Source organism: Myotis nattereri (assembly GCF_964212035.1).
Source record: "Myotis nattereri genome assembly, chromosome: 6".
Classification (NCBI taxonomy): Eukaryota; Metazoa; Chordata; class Mammalia; order Chiroptera; family Vespertilionidae; genus Myotis; species Myotis nattereri.
The window spans coordinates 58,315,524-58,332,278 of record NC_138081.1 but is presented as its reverse complement, the minus strand read 5'-3'; positions in this window follow the sequence as shown (position 1 = coordinate 58,332,278).

The window sequence follows — 16,755 nt, the reverse complement described above, 5'->3', positions numbered from 1 at the left end:
ATGCGCTGTCATTTAAGCTGACACTTAAAGAGTGAAGAACTAGTCAAGTGAAGACCTGTGCAAGCAAGGTTCTAGGGAGAGGAGGTGCATGTCAAAAACCTTAAAAACAGTGGGTCTGGAGCTTAGTGAGCAGGGGGAGAATGTGATGACGAAGGAGAGGTTGTCACAGATCAGATCATGGGTGTTCTTTTTTCTTGTTTTGTGCTAAAGGAGTGTGACATGATGCTACACTCCCAGGGTACAGCAACTCATTTCTAGTGAACAATAACTTAATGTTGTATTTATACTAAGATGCCACAATGTTTCAGTAATAATTTATGTGATTCTAGTAAGTAATTGTTTACTGTGGAGTTAGAGATTGGGTAAGCAACACTCCTTTTCTCATCCCCCAAAGATTCCCCACCACCAGCCACATACATTGCCCTTTGAGTCCCAGGCTCCTCCAGGCTTTGTATCATAGAAGTAATGAGTTGCCAATCGACAAAATAGTATATATTCAGCATTTCTAAGACAGTGAGCAAAACCAGACCAAAACCCTAATATGTATTCTCTCTCATGAATTAGTAAAATATATTTTCTCACAAAATGTATGCATATATACATATATTCTAACACATGAAATATACACACACTCAGATAGGGGAAAGGGGAATTGGGGTGAGGGGCAGGGAAGTGGAGTGTTTAGAAAAAGCTTTACTGATGGCAAGATGCATAAGAAAAGGTATAAAGAAAGTAAAGTTACAAATCCTGAGGATACCTAAGGATCATATGGCAGAACAAGTACAAAGTCTAGGAGGTTAGAGCATTCTTTATATATGGAAAAGGAAGGTGTGGGGTGAGGAATTGAGAGAGTAGGACATGAAGTCAAACAGGTAACTAGCTTTAGAAGTAAAGGGTGTGAGACATCAGAGTATATATAAAGTTCTCAGCCAGAACAGCAACAAAAAATAAATGAGGAGATTATTGGTGGTCAAGATTTGCTTTCATTCAATATAATTGTAAGTGCCTTTTACATACCAAAGTGAAGGTGCCAAGTAACCATTCTGATTTTGCCTTCTTTCTCCCTGAAAATGAGCACCAGGCATGTTTGGCACTGAGGGCTGTGGTAAGGGAGCAGTCATACACTCTCTGGACTGGGGTTGACCCTGAATACATGTTTGTGCTTAGGAAAATCATACCTGAGTCAGTCGTAGATGAGCTCTGGGCCAACAGTGTCCAAAAAAAAAATATGTAATTTAAGTTTTCTAGCAGCTACATTTAAATGTGTAAAAATAAATGGGTGAAATACACGTTAATACAATTTTTTATTTCACTCAGTTTATCCAAATATTTTCCAAAATGCAGATTCACACCTTTTTGGAGAAATGTCTATTTAGGCCCTTGCCCATTTTTTAATTAGATTGTTTGTCAACCTGGTTTTGAGTTGCGTTTTTTATATAATTTGGAAATTAACCCTTTATTCAGTATGTGATTGGTGAATATGTTCTCCCATACAGTGGATTCCCTTTTCATTTGGTAATGGTTTCTTTAGTTGGATGTAGCCTCATTATAAAAAAATTTTTCCATTATTTCCCTTGCCCTAGGAGACATATATCGGCAAACATATTGGTACCAGAGATGTCTGAGATTTCACTACCTTTGTTTTCTTCTATGATTTTTATGGTTTTGACTTTACATTTAAATCATTTATCCATTTTGAGTTTATTCTTGTGTACTCTTTAATTGTATAAATCCCTTGATATTTCTGAAGATTTTGATTCAATAATACTGATGTTCAACTTAGTTATCTGTATATTTGAAAAGACTCAAAATTAATGTTAATTCCCAGGTAGATTGAGAAACACAGATCAAATAAAACCAATTGTACATGTGTGTCAACTCTAACTATGCTCTTTGATGCCTCAAGGTATTTATTCATGATGCTTCTGTTGCCCATAATTCCTCAAATCAGACACCTGTGAATATTTAGGTGGACTTCAGTTTAATACCAGGATACTTACATAGTTCTAGCTGGCTCAGCTCCATTACCTGATCACAGACTTTTGGTTTGAAAATACTCTAACTTTTTTAGCCAGAAGATAAAAGGGAAATGCTTGAACATGTATGGTTTCTAATGATTCAGAGGATCCATATTTGTTTATTATTTTTTATTTAAAAAGTTAGTGGCAATAAACTTTACAACATAATTTTGTTGACTAAAATCCCTAATACATCTGTATTAGTATGCATGTGGTATCTCTGGATTTTCTGTGCCATTATATACCTATGCCATTTGTATCTAATTTGTACCAGCTTAGAATTACATAAACATATTCACATCGGTATTTCAATAAAAAATGAATACCCTCTATTAGAAATAACTCAGTTTAATTTTTTAAATTAAAGCATTGGGTATATACCATAATTCTAAAATAAATCTTTAGGACAAGTAGCTATTATCACATTATAACTGAAGATGTGTGCCTTGAGAATATTTTTTCATGATTCATTTATAATTAATTACCTTCAAACATTTCCCATATAATGACTATTTAACTTTCTAAGATATTGAAACTAGTCAATATAATTTTACCTCATAATACTCAACTGGTTCTGTGAAAATGCAAATTAAAGAGCAGAGTATTAGGCAAATTGAATTTGCATGAATATGGTGTATATGCATAAAATGATTTAGAATATTGGATATCATTACCCAATTATTACATTCATAGACCATAATAACGAACAAGAGGAATTTGCCACATAAAAGATATTAACAAAATGGGAAATTTTATAGGCATACAATTTATATCCTACGTCCTAACATGGACCTGAATGCCAATATCTATACAGATAAGAAAATAAAGGTAAAAACATTTCTTTCAACGTTCTGAAGAATATCTCTATAGGGAATATGCTTAATGAGGTTGCATATTTTTTAGATCTCTTCTAAAGGACTTGAAAGTACACAACTGTATTTTCTGCTCTATTTAAACATTGGGATAACTCACTAAAGTGAATATGATTATGCAGTATAGTAACTTAGAGATTAAGAACACACTTTTCAAATTAGATAGCGGAAGTTTGATTTGTGGTTTTGCTAGTTATATCTTGCATGTATTCTTTAACCTAAAGCTATGCTTTTCTTTCTACAATATAGAATATTATATATCATAGGAATGTTGTTAATATAAATACTATAATCATTAAAATATTAATACAGTGTCTGCATATATGTGTACTGAGTGGTAAGTACACATCACCTATTATTTTTTCCATTGAAACAAATAGAAACACACCCTTTTCAAATTATTTTTTAAAATATAGTCTAAGCTTAACTCTTCTCATCTTAAATGATAAATACATTTACTGAAAAATCTTTCATATGAACAAAATACATTTCATAACTGAGATATTTAGAATACTTGATAAATTCTACTTTTAATATTTTTTAAAGTAGAAGTATTAGAATACCTAATGCTAGAATACAAAGAAATCACTTAATATTTATTGTTAAAAAATCAAATGTGTAAAAAATAATCTACAGCAAGTTTGGAAAGAAAAAGTTTTGCATTTTGTCTTGGAATATTAAGGTGAGCCTTTAATTTCAGCTCCTGGTTTTTACTTTTTGTGTAATTTTGAACAACCTCTTTAAGGCTTAATTTCCTTATCTGTAACCTAGAAATAGTAACAAATTATAGCTTATAATTTTTAACTTACCTTAATTATAAAAATATTTGTGTGAGGAGAGCTGTTTAAATATTACCATATACTTTAAATGTGCTCATTAGAAATATAATAAAATATACATTATTTTTAAAATTTATCTTTATTGTTGAAAGTATTACAGATGTCAACATTTTTCTCACCATTATCCTCTTCTACCCTACTCTTGTTCCCACCCTAGACCTTCCCCACACTATTTTCTGCATTCTTTTCTTGATCTACAATTTATTTAATTTAAAATAGAAAAAGAAAAAGAAAAGAAAAAACAAATGTAATGCTGGAATTCCCTTCTACAATGGAGGTATATTTCATTTCTACCTTAAACTTTTCTAAAGGCTTTGTATCATGTTTGTTTCAGAAATTCAATGGAGTGAAAATATTCCTTGTGTTAAGATAAAGTTCAACTTTTATATATACCCATGTTTATGGAATATTATATGTTTCTAAAAATATCTGAAGTCATTGGTAAACGAAAAAAAGAAAACTATCAGATTTTCAGAATAATATGTTCCATATGAATTAACCACTTAAAATATGCCTGTGTATATAAATATATACTTATGCCACTATAGAAGAAAAGAACACGAGGGATACACACCAAACTATTAATAAACTACCTCTGAGATAAGGACATAAAAGGAAAGAATTTTCACCTTTTATTTTACATATATCTAAACTGATTGATATTTTCACTGAGAATATTTACATGTATTATTTGCATAATCTAAGCACCAATTCAGAGAAAAGTAAAATCACTATTAAGGGAGAATAGTCATTTGTAGTTAATATCTACATAATGGAATACCAAGCCCAAGCTTCTAATATTTGTCAGACTAAAATCTCTGATAGACCTGAAAAATCTAACCTCAAAGCTGAGCAGTCAAATTAAATATAGATATTGAAGAGTTTAAACATTCCACTAATGAATCAATATCAGATCTTAAAAAATAGAAACTGATTATTTTATTATTTTTCCATGTCTACATGAACACTGTGGCAGGGCCAGAAGCAGTACTTAGAGTTGGAACTATTAAACATTAAACTATGTCTACTTGCAAATGAAGCATCTGATCACATATCCTGATAATAATTGTTTTACTCCAGCTCAAATATGTATCTGCAAACATGTGATTTCCTAATTCCTTGATGTTTATCTACCTTTGAGTCTGCAGATATATTTGTTTTTATAAATGTATGGTAGCTATACGTCTAGTATAATATATACATATGCATTTGATACATATTATGTGTGCATATAATATGCATCAAATATTTTCTTAAACAAATTATTACCAAAAAAGTAAATGGTGATCTGGTTTACTTTGTATGCGATGATATATCAAGTTCATTAAATTAAATGTAGTTCAGGTTTTCTGCCTCTATACATAGGTATGATTTATGTATGTGACTAAGTGCATATGTGTATTAAACTTTTAATGTGTTTCTACCTAAAAATTGAGGTAGGAGAATGAAAAATCATAGAAGAGAGATGGCCTGTTGGATAGAAATATGAAAATGATGTTTTAATAATCCTATCCTCCTATCTAATAAAAGAGAAACATGGTAATTAGCCATACCTCCGCTACCCTTCCCATTGGCTAATCAGGGCGATATGCAAATTAACTGCCAGCCAAGATGGCGGCCGGCAGCCAGGCAGCTTGAAGTGAACATGAGGCTTGCTTGCTTCAGTGATGGAGGAAGCCAACGTCACCCGCCTGCCGCTGCCGGCCTCTGAGATTGCAGTTTGAAACATTGTTACAAATATAGAAGCTAAACAAAGCCCCAGAAACCTGCTTTCAGCCATCCAGAATCTCAGAGCTGGAGTTGAAACAGTGTTTTGATTATAGAACCCAAAAAAACCACATACCTGCTTTCAGCAGCGAGGCCTAAGAACTGGAGCCAAGCTTCAGAGCGAAAGTTGGTCCAGAATTTAAAAAAAAAAGAAAGAAAGGAGCGGTTGGGAGCTTCAGTCACCCGCCAGCCTGAAAACAGCCCTCAGCCCCTCACCCAGACTGGCCAGGCACCCCAGTGGGGACCCCCACCCTGAAGGGTGTGTGACCAGCTGCAAACAGCCATCAGCCCCTCACCCAGGCTGGCCATGCACCCCAGTGGGGACCCCCACCCTGATCCAGGACACCCTTCAGGGCAAACCAGCCGGCCCCTACCTGTGCACCAGGCCTCTATCCTATATAGTAAAGGGGTAATATGCCTCCTGGCACCGGGATCAGTGTGACAGGGGGCAGCGCCCAAACCCCCTGATCGCCCTGCAGCTCTGTGTGTGACAGGGGGCAGGACCACAACCTCCCTATCTGCCCTGCTCTGTTCGTGACAGGGGAAGGCGCCTCAACCCCCTGATCAGCCCTGCTCTGTGCCTGATGGGGGGGGGGGCTCCCCAACCCCCTGATCGTCCTGTGGCTCTGTGTGTGACAGGGTGCGGCGCCCCAACCCCTGATCGGCCCTGCTCTGTGTGTGACAGGGTGTGGTGCCCCAACCCCACCCCCCACAGGCCCTGCTCTGTGTGTGACGGGTTAGAGCCATAACCTCCCCATCGGCCCTGCCCTGAGTGTGACAGGGTGCAGCGCCCCAACCCCCTCATCCGCCCTGCTCTGTGTGTGACAGGGGGCGGTGCCCCAACTCCCCTATCGGCCCTACTCTGTGTGTGACAGTGGGGAGCTCCTCAATCCCCTGATCGACCCTGCTCTGTGCGTGACAGGGTACAGAGCCCCAAACCCCCTGCTCTGTGCATGACAGGGGGTGGCTCCGCAACCTCCCCATCGACCCTGCCTTGAGTGTGACAGGGGGCAGTGCCCCAACCCTCCAATCAGCCCTACCGTGAGCGTGACTGAGGGTGGCATTGCAACCTCCCGATCCGCCCTGCTCTGTGCATGACAGGGGGCGGCACCCCAAATCCCCAATCAGCCCTGCTCTGAGCCCTACCAGGGGCTGCACCTAGGGATTGGGCCTGCCCTCTGCCACCCGGGAGCAGGCCTAAGCCAGCAGGTCGTTATCTCCCGAGGGGTCCCAGACTGCGAAAGGGCACAGGCCAGCCTGAGGGACCCCCCCCGAGTGCACAAATTTTTGTGCACCTGGCCTCTAGTATATAATAAAGAGGTAATATGCAAATTAACCCTCACATCCTCACAAGATGACTGCCTGTGACCAGGCTGGCAGGAGGTTAGTGAGAGATGACCAAACGACTGAACAAGCAGGCTGCGTGGGATGACCAGGCCAGTGGGCGGGCCGTGAGGGGTGACCAGGCCAACGGGGGGGGCAGTTGGGTGTGACCAAGTCGTCAGAGGGGGCATTTGGGGGCAACCAGGCCGGTGGGGGGGGCAGTATGGGGTGACCAGGCCGGTGGGGGGGGGCAATTAGGAGCCACCAGACCGGCAGGGAGGGGACAGTTAGGGGTGACCTGACCTGGGATCGGGCTTAAACCGGCAGTCGGACATCCCCCGAGGAGTCCTGGATTGGAGAGGGTGCAGGCTTGGCTGAGGTGACAGCCCCCTCGGGCCTCTAGTATAATAAAAGCCTAGGTGGTGTCACGCGTGACGTCATCACAATATGGCCACCACAAGTTGGCCGCCACAAGATGGCCACCCTCATGTCGTCACAAGATGGCTGTCACAAGATGGCTACCACAAGATGACCGGAAGGGGAGGGCAGTTAGTTGTGGGCAATCAGGCCGGCAGGGGAGGGAAGTTGTGGGAGACCAGGCCAGCAGAGGAGGGCAGTTGGGAGCGATCAGGCTGGCAGGGAAGCAGTTAGGCATCAATCAAGCCAGCAGGGGAGCAGTTAGGAGGTGATCAAGCTGGCAGAAGTGGTTGGGGGCAATCAGGCAGGCAAGTGGTTAGGAGCCAGCAGTCCTGGATTGTGAAGGGGATGTCCCTGTGGGATCGGGCCTAAACCGGCAGCCAGACATCCCCCAAAGGGTCCCAGTTTGGAGAGGGTGAGACTGGGCTGAGGGACACCCCCCTCCCACCATGCATTAATTTTTGTGCACCAGGCCTCTAATATATATATTTTTTAAAGCATCATTTTCATATTTCATATTGCTGACAGATTAAGCAACTAGAATAATTGTGCATATGTAAAACCCTGCCAGAGGTAGTTTCCTGATAACTAGGGACTTGCTGAGTTGACATCATGACATATGGTAAAGAAATTAAAAATTTTAAAGCTTCTAGGAATCTCGCCTTGTGTCACTGAAATAGACCTGCAGCCTTTTTAAGTGGTAATAAACATTTTGATTAAATTATTAAAACTGTAATCAAGTTACATGTAAATTGACTTTTTACTCTTCCCAAAGCACTTTTATTAAAGTTTCAGTGCAAAATTTCAGAAACTAAGCTCAAATATTGATAGTCTCCCTATTTGTTTTTTTCTCATATTCATTCACCCATATATTTTTTTCCTTATTCACTCTCCAAGATAAAACATATTCTTGACTGTGTCCATGTGCTAAGAACTGCTTTACTTACACAAATTAAAATAATCTTTTAACATTTCTACATTCTAATAAAGTTAGGCAGCCACTGAATATAGTTAATTTTTTAATTATAAGGTAAGTTAAAAGGAAACAACTACAAAGAAAAACTATGCATATAAGCCTAACCAATGGACACAGACACCTAGGAGTTGATGGCATGAGTGGGGGATGGGGAGCAATGGGGGTTAAGGACACCTATGTAGTACCTTAATCGATAAAGAAAAAAAAACACACAAACAAACTAAAGAGCCAGGTGTAGCCAAAGAGTCCTGCATTGCAATTTTAACTAGAATGATCAGGATATACTTCCAAAAGAAAAGGTGTCAAATGAGCAAGGCTTGAAAGAAGAGAGGAACAAGACATATACATATCTGAAGGAAGATATCTCCAAGTAGAGCAAGAAGCCAGTGCAGAGATCCTTGAGACTCGAGCATGAATGTATGTTAAGAGAACTCAAGGAAACCTTGTATAACAAGTGTCCTTTGAGAGGAAAGAAGAGTTAGCAGATGAAGTTAGTAAGGAAACTGGAGCTAGTGAAGGTATGCTCTTCAGGCCATTGTAAATAGCCAAGCATCACTTAAATACAGGGATACATTCTAAGAAATGCATTCTTAGGCGACTGCATCATTGTGCAAACAACATGAAGTGCACTGGTTGCTGTCTACGGGGTGATCAGTCCGGGCTGGGCCCCCTGCCAGGCTCCCTCAGCGCCTGGGAGCCAGGCGGTGCCCCTGTTCCCTGCCACCACTGCTGGTCGTTGTCTTCAGGGCAGTTGAGCCCCCTTCCGTGGCCTAGTGCCGCTGCTCACCTGCTCCACTATCCCACAGCAGTCCCACTCTCATCAGGGCCCATTGGGGCTGGCAGCACCTTCACTGCCACCAGCTGCCAGCACCCTGTCGCTGATGCTGATGTTCTGTGCTGCCCTCTGGTGGTCAGCGCATGTTGTAGTGAGCAGTCAAATTCCCAGTTGAACAACCGCCCGATGGGACAATTTGCATGTTAGGCTTTTATTATATAGGATACGATTTATAGTCTACTTCATACAAAATCTCTGAAAATGTATTTTATTGGGCTTTCAACATTACAGATAGAATTTTTTACTGTTTTCAAAACAATTTATAATAATGTAATAGGCAAACATTTCATTTAAAATTGTCTCCATTTTCCAATGTTCCTTACAGACTTGCTCTTCAGAAATGACAATGGTTATCAGCTTCTTTTATTTTTTGTGTGTATATGCAAGAATATATCTGTATGCTTGAATGTTTCTGTGCATATTATTTCTGAGTATATTCAAGCATATGTTGGTGTAGTTGATGATATCAGATTATATCTATTATCATGACACTTTTAAAATCACTTAATTTTGTAGAATTTGTAGAATTTTGAACATCCATAAAAGTAGTTGATAGTACACTGAAGGCTTATATAAGCATTGTCCTATTGTCACCCATTCACCTCTCTTCTTCCCATGTTATTTTGTAGCATATCCCATACACTATGCTATTTTACTTACAAATATTATAAATATTTCAGCATGTATCTGTCTGAAAAACAGGGATTCTCTCATGTTATTTTTTAATAACACAAATGCAATACTATTAGTGCATCTTAACGTAAATGGACAGTAATTTGCTATTATTTTAAATACTAGAGGCCTGGTGCATGAAATTCGTGCACTTGAGGGGGGAGCCCTCAGCCTGTCCTGCACCTTCTCACAGTCTGGGAGCCCTCGGGGGATATCCGACTGATAACTTATCCATCAGTCGGACATTCTTAGCACTGCGGCAGAGGCGGGAGAGGCTCCTGCCACTGCCACTATGCTCACCAGCTGTCAGCCCGGCTTCTGGCTGAGTGGCGCTCCCCCTGTGGGAGTGCACTGACCACCAGGGGGTTGTTCCTGCGTTTAGCATCTGTCCCCCGGTGGTCAGTGCACATCATAGCGATTGGTCATTCTGCCATTTGATCTATTAGCCTTTTATTATATAGGATTAAGTGTAGTTTGACAGCTGCATCACAAACATTATAACTTCATCTTAATAATTAACTTAAAAAATCAATATTGAAATAATATAAACACAGATCAATTGGTTAATATTGCCTATGAAGCCATTAAAAATCTAATGAGCTACACTTCATCTTTTATTATTCTTTGTACTTTATTAAAGAAAAGAGACCTTCAGTATTAATTTTAAGCAGCAGTATTATCTGGCGGTTTTTACAAACTGAACATAGGCTATGAGATCCAGAAATCTTGCTCCTAGATTTTTACCCAAATGAGGTGTAAACTAATATACACACAAAAACCTACAATGAATGTTTGCAGCAGTTTATTCATAATTGTTAAAACTTGGAAGCAACCAAAATATTATGTATGATACTGTGGACATTATGCATCTGTCAAAACCCATAGAACACAAAGAGTGAAAAGACTGAAGTCTAATGTAAATGATAACTTTAGTTAATAATAATGCACTGATATTGCATACAGTCATAGTAATTGTACCACACTAATGCAAGATGTTAATAATAGTAAATGTGGGGAGCTTGTGAAAGTTTATATAAAACCCTGTAAATTCTTCATATTTTTTCTGGAAACTTAAATTTTTTCTAAAGATTATTCTAGGATTTAAAAGATTAACATAGAATTATAAAAATATTAAAAGAAATGGAGGGATTATTTTCTAATACAAATAGAGATCTTTACTAACAGATGGAAGATTCATGCATTCAGAGTAGGTGCTGGTAGATGAGAAGGACTCTGGATGGAAGATAGAAATTATGTTTTGATTGTTTCTTATTTCTTAGTAAAATAAGAACAAAAGTTTTAATTTCAGAGTGAGGATATTTAAGTGTTAGAACTTTTAGATAAAAAGACTGTATATGTATATATTCAAATATCTATATATATAAAAACCTAGCAACCAGAAGGGCAGAACAACCAGAATGACCAGAATGACTGGTAGCTATGAGGCACACTACAGCAGCCAACCAGCCTGATCTGGGCCCCGATCAGCCCTCCCAAATTGGCCCCCAACACCCTGATCAAGGGAGGGGCCAGCCGCCAATTGCCTGTAGCCCCTCTCCCTGCTGGCCCAGCCCAATGGGCCCCCATTAGGGTGGCCGGCTGGACTCTACCCATTCATGAATTCATGCACTGAGCCTCTAATTATTTATATATATATATATATATATATATATATATATATATATATATATATATATATAGTGGTAATATGCAAATTAGCTGGGCATCATGACTGGCTCAGGAGGAAGCTGCATCACGACCGCTCAGAAGAGCTGCACATGCAGATGGGCGGGAGGGGACTGTGTGCCGCCCTCAGCCTCAGCGGACACACACCGGGGGCATGCTGCAGCAGGGCTCAGAGCACGCCCTCGGTGTGTGGCAGTGGCAGCTGGAGCGAAGCAGCCTGGGTCCCGGATGTCTGGCAGGGGCAGGAGGGAAGCAGCCCAGGTCCTGGGTGCTGGAGGGAAGCCGGTGCCAGCAGCCAGGGGAAGGAAGGCCTATTCTTGCATGAATCTTCTTGCATTGGGCCTCTAATGTATATATAAATATATTCAAATATTGGTTAGCCATAAAAAAATAAAATCTTGCTGTTGGTGACATGGATGGACCTTGAGGGCATTATGCTAAGTGAAATAAGTCAGAGATAACAAGACAAATACCATATGATCTCTCTTACATGTTGAATCTAAAAAAGTCCTCTAAGATTAGAAACAAGTTAAGAATGTCCACTCTTGCCTTGAGCTATCTATATATATAAAAGCCTAAGTGACCATCGCAACTGAACGGACGACCGAACAGGCTGCGTGGGGCAACCAGGCCAGCAGGGGAATTAATGAGGGGCGACCAAACCACTGGACAGCAGGCTGTGTGGGGCGACAAGGCTTGCAGGGAAGGCAGTTGGGGGTGACCAGCCTGGCAGGAGGGCAGTAAGGGGCGACCAGGCCAGCAGGGGGGGCAATTAGGGGTGACCAGGCCAGTAGGGATGGTAGTTGGAGTCTACAGGTCCAGCAGCAGGGGTAGTAAGGGGTGACCTGGCCAGTGGGGGGTGGGCAGTTGGGGGCAATCAGGCAGGCAGGCAGGTGAGCAGTTAGGAGTCAGTGGCCTCGGATTGTGAGAAGGATGTCCAACTGCCGGTTTAGGCCCAATCCCCAGGATCAAGCCTAAACCTGCAGTTGGATATCCCCCAAGGGGTAACAAATTGCAGAGGGTGCAGGCTGGGCTGAGGGGACCCCCACGCCCCCCCCGTGCATGAATTTCATGCACCGGGCCTCTAGTACTCTAGTATATACATATTCAGTAAAGGGATTGACTAAAAATCCATGTTCTGATCTAGATAGCCTGCATTCTCCCAATGACACTACTTTTTTCTGCAAATCTCTTTTTTAAATTTCTCTTGCTGTTTTATTACACATGTATCTGTTAATAGCTTTAACTATCATTCTCCCCTATATTTTTCTAAATAGAATAATGAGAGGGGAAACTCCAGTAGAGAATAATAATAGGAACAGTGAATATGTCTTTCTCCAGATTAATTCTAACATTTTGTAAGTATTAAGTTTGAAGAATTAGACTCATTGTATTAATCTACATAAATATTTCACATTCCACTCATTATTCTGAACCATGAATTGTTTTATCTAGAAATTTTAATATAGTATTATTCTAATAGTACAATTAATATTCAGTTTTAAAATTTTTACCCTTTATGAAATTGCTGTAAGTTGCAATTACATGGCTTGTGTAGAGTAATTAATTAATCAGCTGCTTTTGAATCCATATTATAGTATTTGACTTATAACCTCTGATAATGATTATTCTATTATCCACCATGAACAATGTTTTCTTCTAGGTCTAATTTTACTTTTATTGAAATTTACTCTAACTCTTCTTTATTCTATTGTAGTATACTGTAATAACAAACATGATAAATTTTTATTATAATTTTTAGTAACAATGATAAAGCCTTTGCACTTTTTCAAATAACATAATCAAAATCCCCTATACAGTATTTTTAACAGAAAAAAAAGCTACTATGATAGAATGAGATATATTAAAACAGCTCCCAGAATATTATTTTATTGTATTATAAAATTCTGAGCACTAGTGAACTCTCTCTACCATAGAATGTCTTCCCGGGGCATTCATGTCCATCTAACCATATCTAAAGTCAAATTGAGTCCACAGAGTCTTATCACATGGCTTGGATTATTCTTTTGATGTTTTTGTATCCACACTTAAAATAAACTAGAATAATATTAATAATAATATCAAATAGCATTTTTGTGAGCCTACTATGTACCAGATGGTGTGTTAAACATTTTACATTTATCATTTTACTAGAAGCCCGTTGCATGAAGATTCGCGCAACAGGCCTTCCTTCCCCTGGCTGCCGGCACCAGTTTTCCTCCGGCGCCCGGGACCCAGGCCTTTGGTCCGGCCGCAGCCTTCAGTCTTCAGTCTTCGGTCTTCACTCTGGCTGGAGCCTTCAGTCTTCGCTCCGTGCCTGCGTATGCAAATTAACCGCCATCTTTGCTGGGTTAATTTGCATAGTCACTCTGACTGGCTGGTGAGCGTAGCGGAGTGAAACTAATTTGCATGTTTCTCTTAGTAGCTGGTCTCTGGATGCCAGTGACAGTCACCCAAGATGGCACGGTCTCCGCGGCTGTGCCGGCGCACCTGGAGAGGTTTCAGCCTCAGCCTCTAACCGTACCCTTTATCTAGGATTTCTCTGTCTTTCCTGGCTGCAGACTGTCTCAGCTGAATCTCCTCTGCTTATTCGGGCTGTATGCTACCCGTTTCAGCTGCCCGCCCTTATCTGCTCCGGGACAAGGCACCGACACGTCTGTCTAAACCTCCGCCATTTTCTTCCTCCTCATGTTTCTCTTTTATTAGTGTAGATTATAACACCTACTATGAAATAGGTCTTGATAATATCTCTATAGTGTAGAGAAGAACAGGAGCCTATGATCACATAACTGACAAGTCATATATAAATGGCATTAAAACTCAGGAGTGACACTGTGTTCTGTAATTACACCTACCCTTTATAGCCAGGATGCAATCTAGGTGTCCAAGTATTCATTTATCATCTAACTAAGTCTAATTCTTAATTGTGGCCTTTGAAATTTTCAATGAGATAATAAATTTGGTTTAATGAAAGGAAACATTTAATGAAAAGAAAGTTATGTCTGGATAACTCAGGTTTTAAGCACATAATAGTAATGACGCTATTGTTGATTTTTGGTTAACAAATGAGTTGAAATTTGTCATTTATACATTACACAGAATAAAAATGTACATCATTCACTGAGTTTGGATGAATCACTAAATTCATCCTCGCAATTGTAAAGTACAGTTTTTATTGTTACTATCATGACAAATCAGATTACATGGAATTTTTAGGAGTGCATGAAAAACGTTCTGTTGCATAAAATTGTGCATTTTTGTACCAATATTTGGTATTCAGCATTCCTACAGTCATGAGGATTCTTAGAATAAGCTGTCATGACAATATTCAGAGCTTTCAGTGATTTGAATTAAAAAAACCATTCTATTATTATAAAATAAACATTGAAGTGGCTTATTTATTTCAATCCTGTCATGTTTGGCCACCTCCAAAAATGAAGCCTTTCTTTCCCTATCTTCTTTCTCACTTCTTCTGTACAATGTTATAGGGTAGGTAACATTATCTTCATTCTACACTGAGTGGCCATATTATTATGACCACCTGACATTTGTAGGCAAATTAGCTATAATTTCTGGCTGAAGTTGCTAGAGGGCCAGACCATTATAAATAGGGAATCAGGTTGTTTACCATGACAGTAGAGTGATTTTTTTCTGAAGATATAGGTAAACAATGCAATTTAACAGCCTTTGAACATGGGATACACACACCACACACACACACACACACACACTCTGAGGGGCCAGATTATTATGACTACCCCATAAGTACTTCGTTGGGCCATCTTTTGCCTTCAATACTGCGGTGATTCTTCTTGGTGTTGACTCTAAGAGATGTTGAAAGGTGATGCGAGGAATCTGACACCATGCCTGATGAATAGCACTGTCCAGTTCTGTGAGATTTGATGGTTGTAGAACCAGCTGCCTGATGGCTCTTTTAACTTCGTCCCACAAATGCTCAATTGGATTGAGATCTGATGATTGTGGGGGCCACCGAAGCAAGGTAAAGTCTCCCTCATGTTCTTGAAACCACTCCTGCACAATACAAGCACCGTGGCATGGCGCATTGTCTTGTTGGAAGAAGCCATCTCCATTGGGATACGCCATCAAGATGATAGAATGAACTTGACCAGCAACGATACTTAGGTATGTTGTGCTATTCAGACGTTGTTCCACACGAATTAAAGGGCCCAAATCATGCCAGGAAAACATGCCCCAAATCATAACACTGCCCCCACCAGCTTGAAGGGTTGTACTCATGCATGTGGGGTGCATGCTTTCATGCTGTTTCCACCAAATTCTCACTCTGCCATCTGCATGATGCAACTGGAAACATGATTCATCGGACCACATGACTTTTTTCTAATGCTCGACTCTCCAATCCTTGTGTTCCTGTGCAAATTGGAGATGTTTTATCTTGGTAACTGCAGACAGCAAAGGTGTTCTAACAGGCCTTCGGCTTCCATATCCCATACAATGCAGTGTACGGCCAATTTGCCTACAAACATCAGGTGGTCATAATAATCTGACCACACAGTGTATGTATATCCCATGTTCAAAGGCTGTTAAATCATGTTGTTTACCCATATCTTCAGAAAAAAATCACTCTACTGTCATGGTAAACAACCTGCTTCCCTATTTATAATGGCCTGGCCCTCTAGCAACTTCAGCAAGAAATTATAGCTAATTTGCCTACAAACGTCAGGTGGTCATAATAATATGGCCACTCAGTGTATAATAAAGAAATTTTGGGTTTAAAATATGATGTGCATAAAGCTTTCCAATATTTCCAGAACCATTTATTGAAGAGGCTTCCTTTTCTCCTTTGTATGTTTTTAACTACTTCGTCGAAAGTTATTGACCCATATACATATGTGTGTTTTTTCCCCTGATTTCTCAGTTTTATTCCATTGGTCTTTGTGTTCTTTTTTTCTGCCAAGACCATGCTGTTTTATTATTGTTGCTTTTAGTATAATTTGAAGTCAGAGAGTGTGATACCTCCATCTTGATACTTTTTTCTCAGGAATGCTTTGTCTATTTTGGGTCTTTTGTGGTTCCATTAACAACAACATGGATAGATTCTGAGAATATCATGCTAAGTAATATAATTCAGACAGAAAAAGTCAAGAACCATATGCTTTCACTCATATGTGGAATATAAATGAACAAAACAAAAACTCATAGACATAGCTAACAATATTGTGGATACCAGAGGGAAGGAGAATAACGGGAGAGTAAAGAGTAAAGAGGGTCAAATATAGGGTGTCCCCCAAGTAGTATATATACTTTAACAACTGATAAGTCTTAATTTTCACTGCTTTTCAAGTTTAACAATGCCCCCTCCAACCCTCAC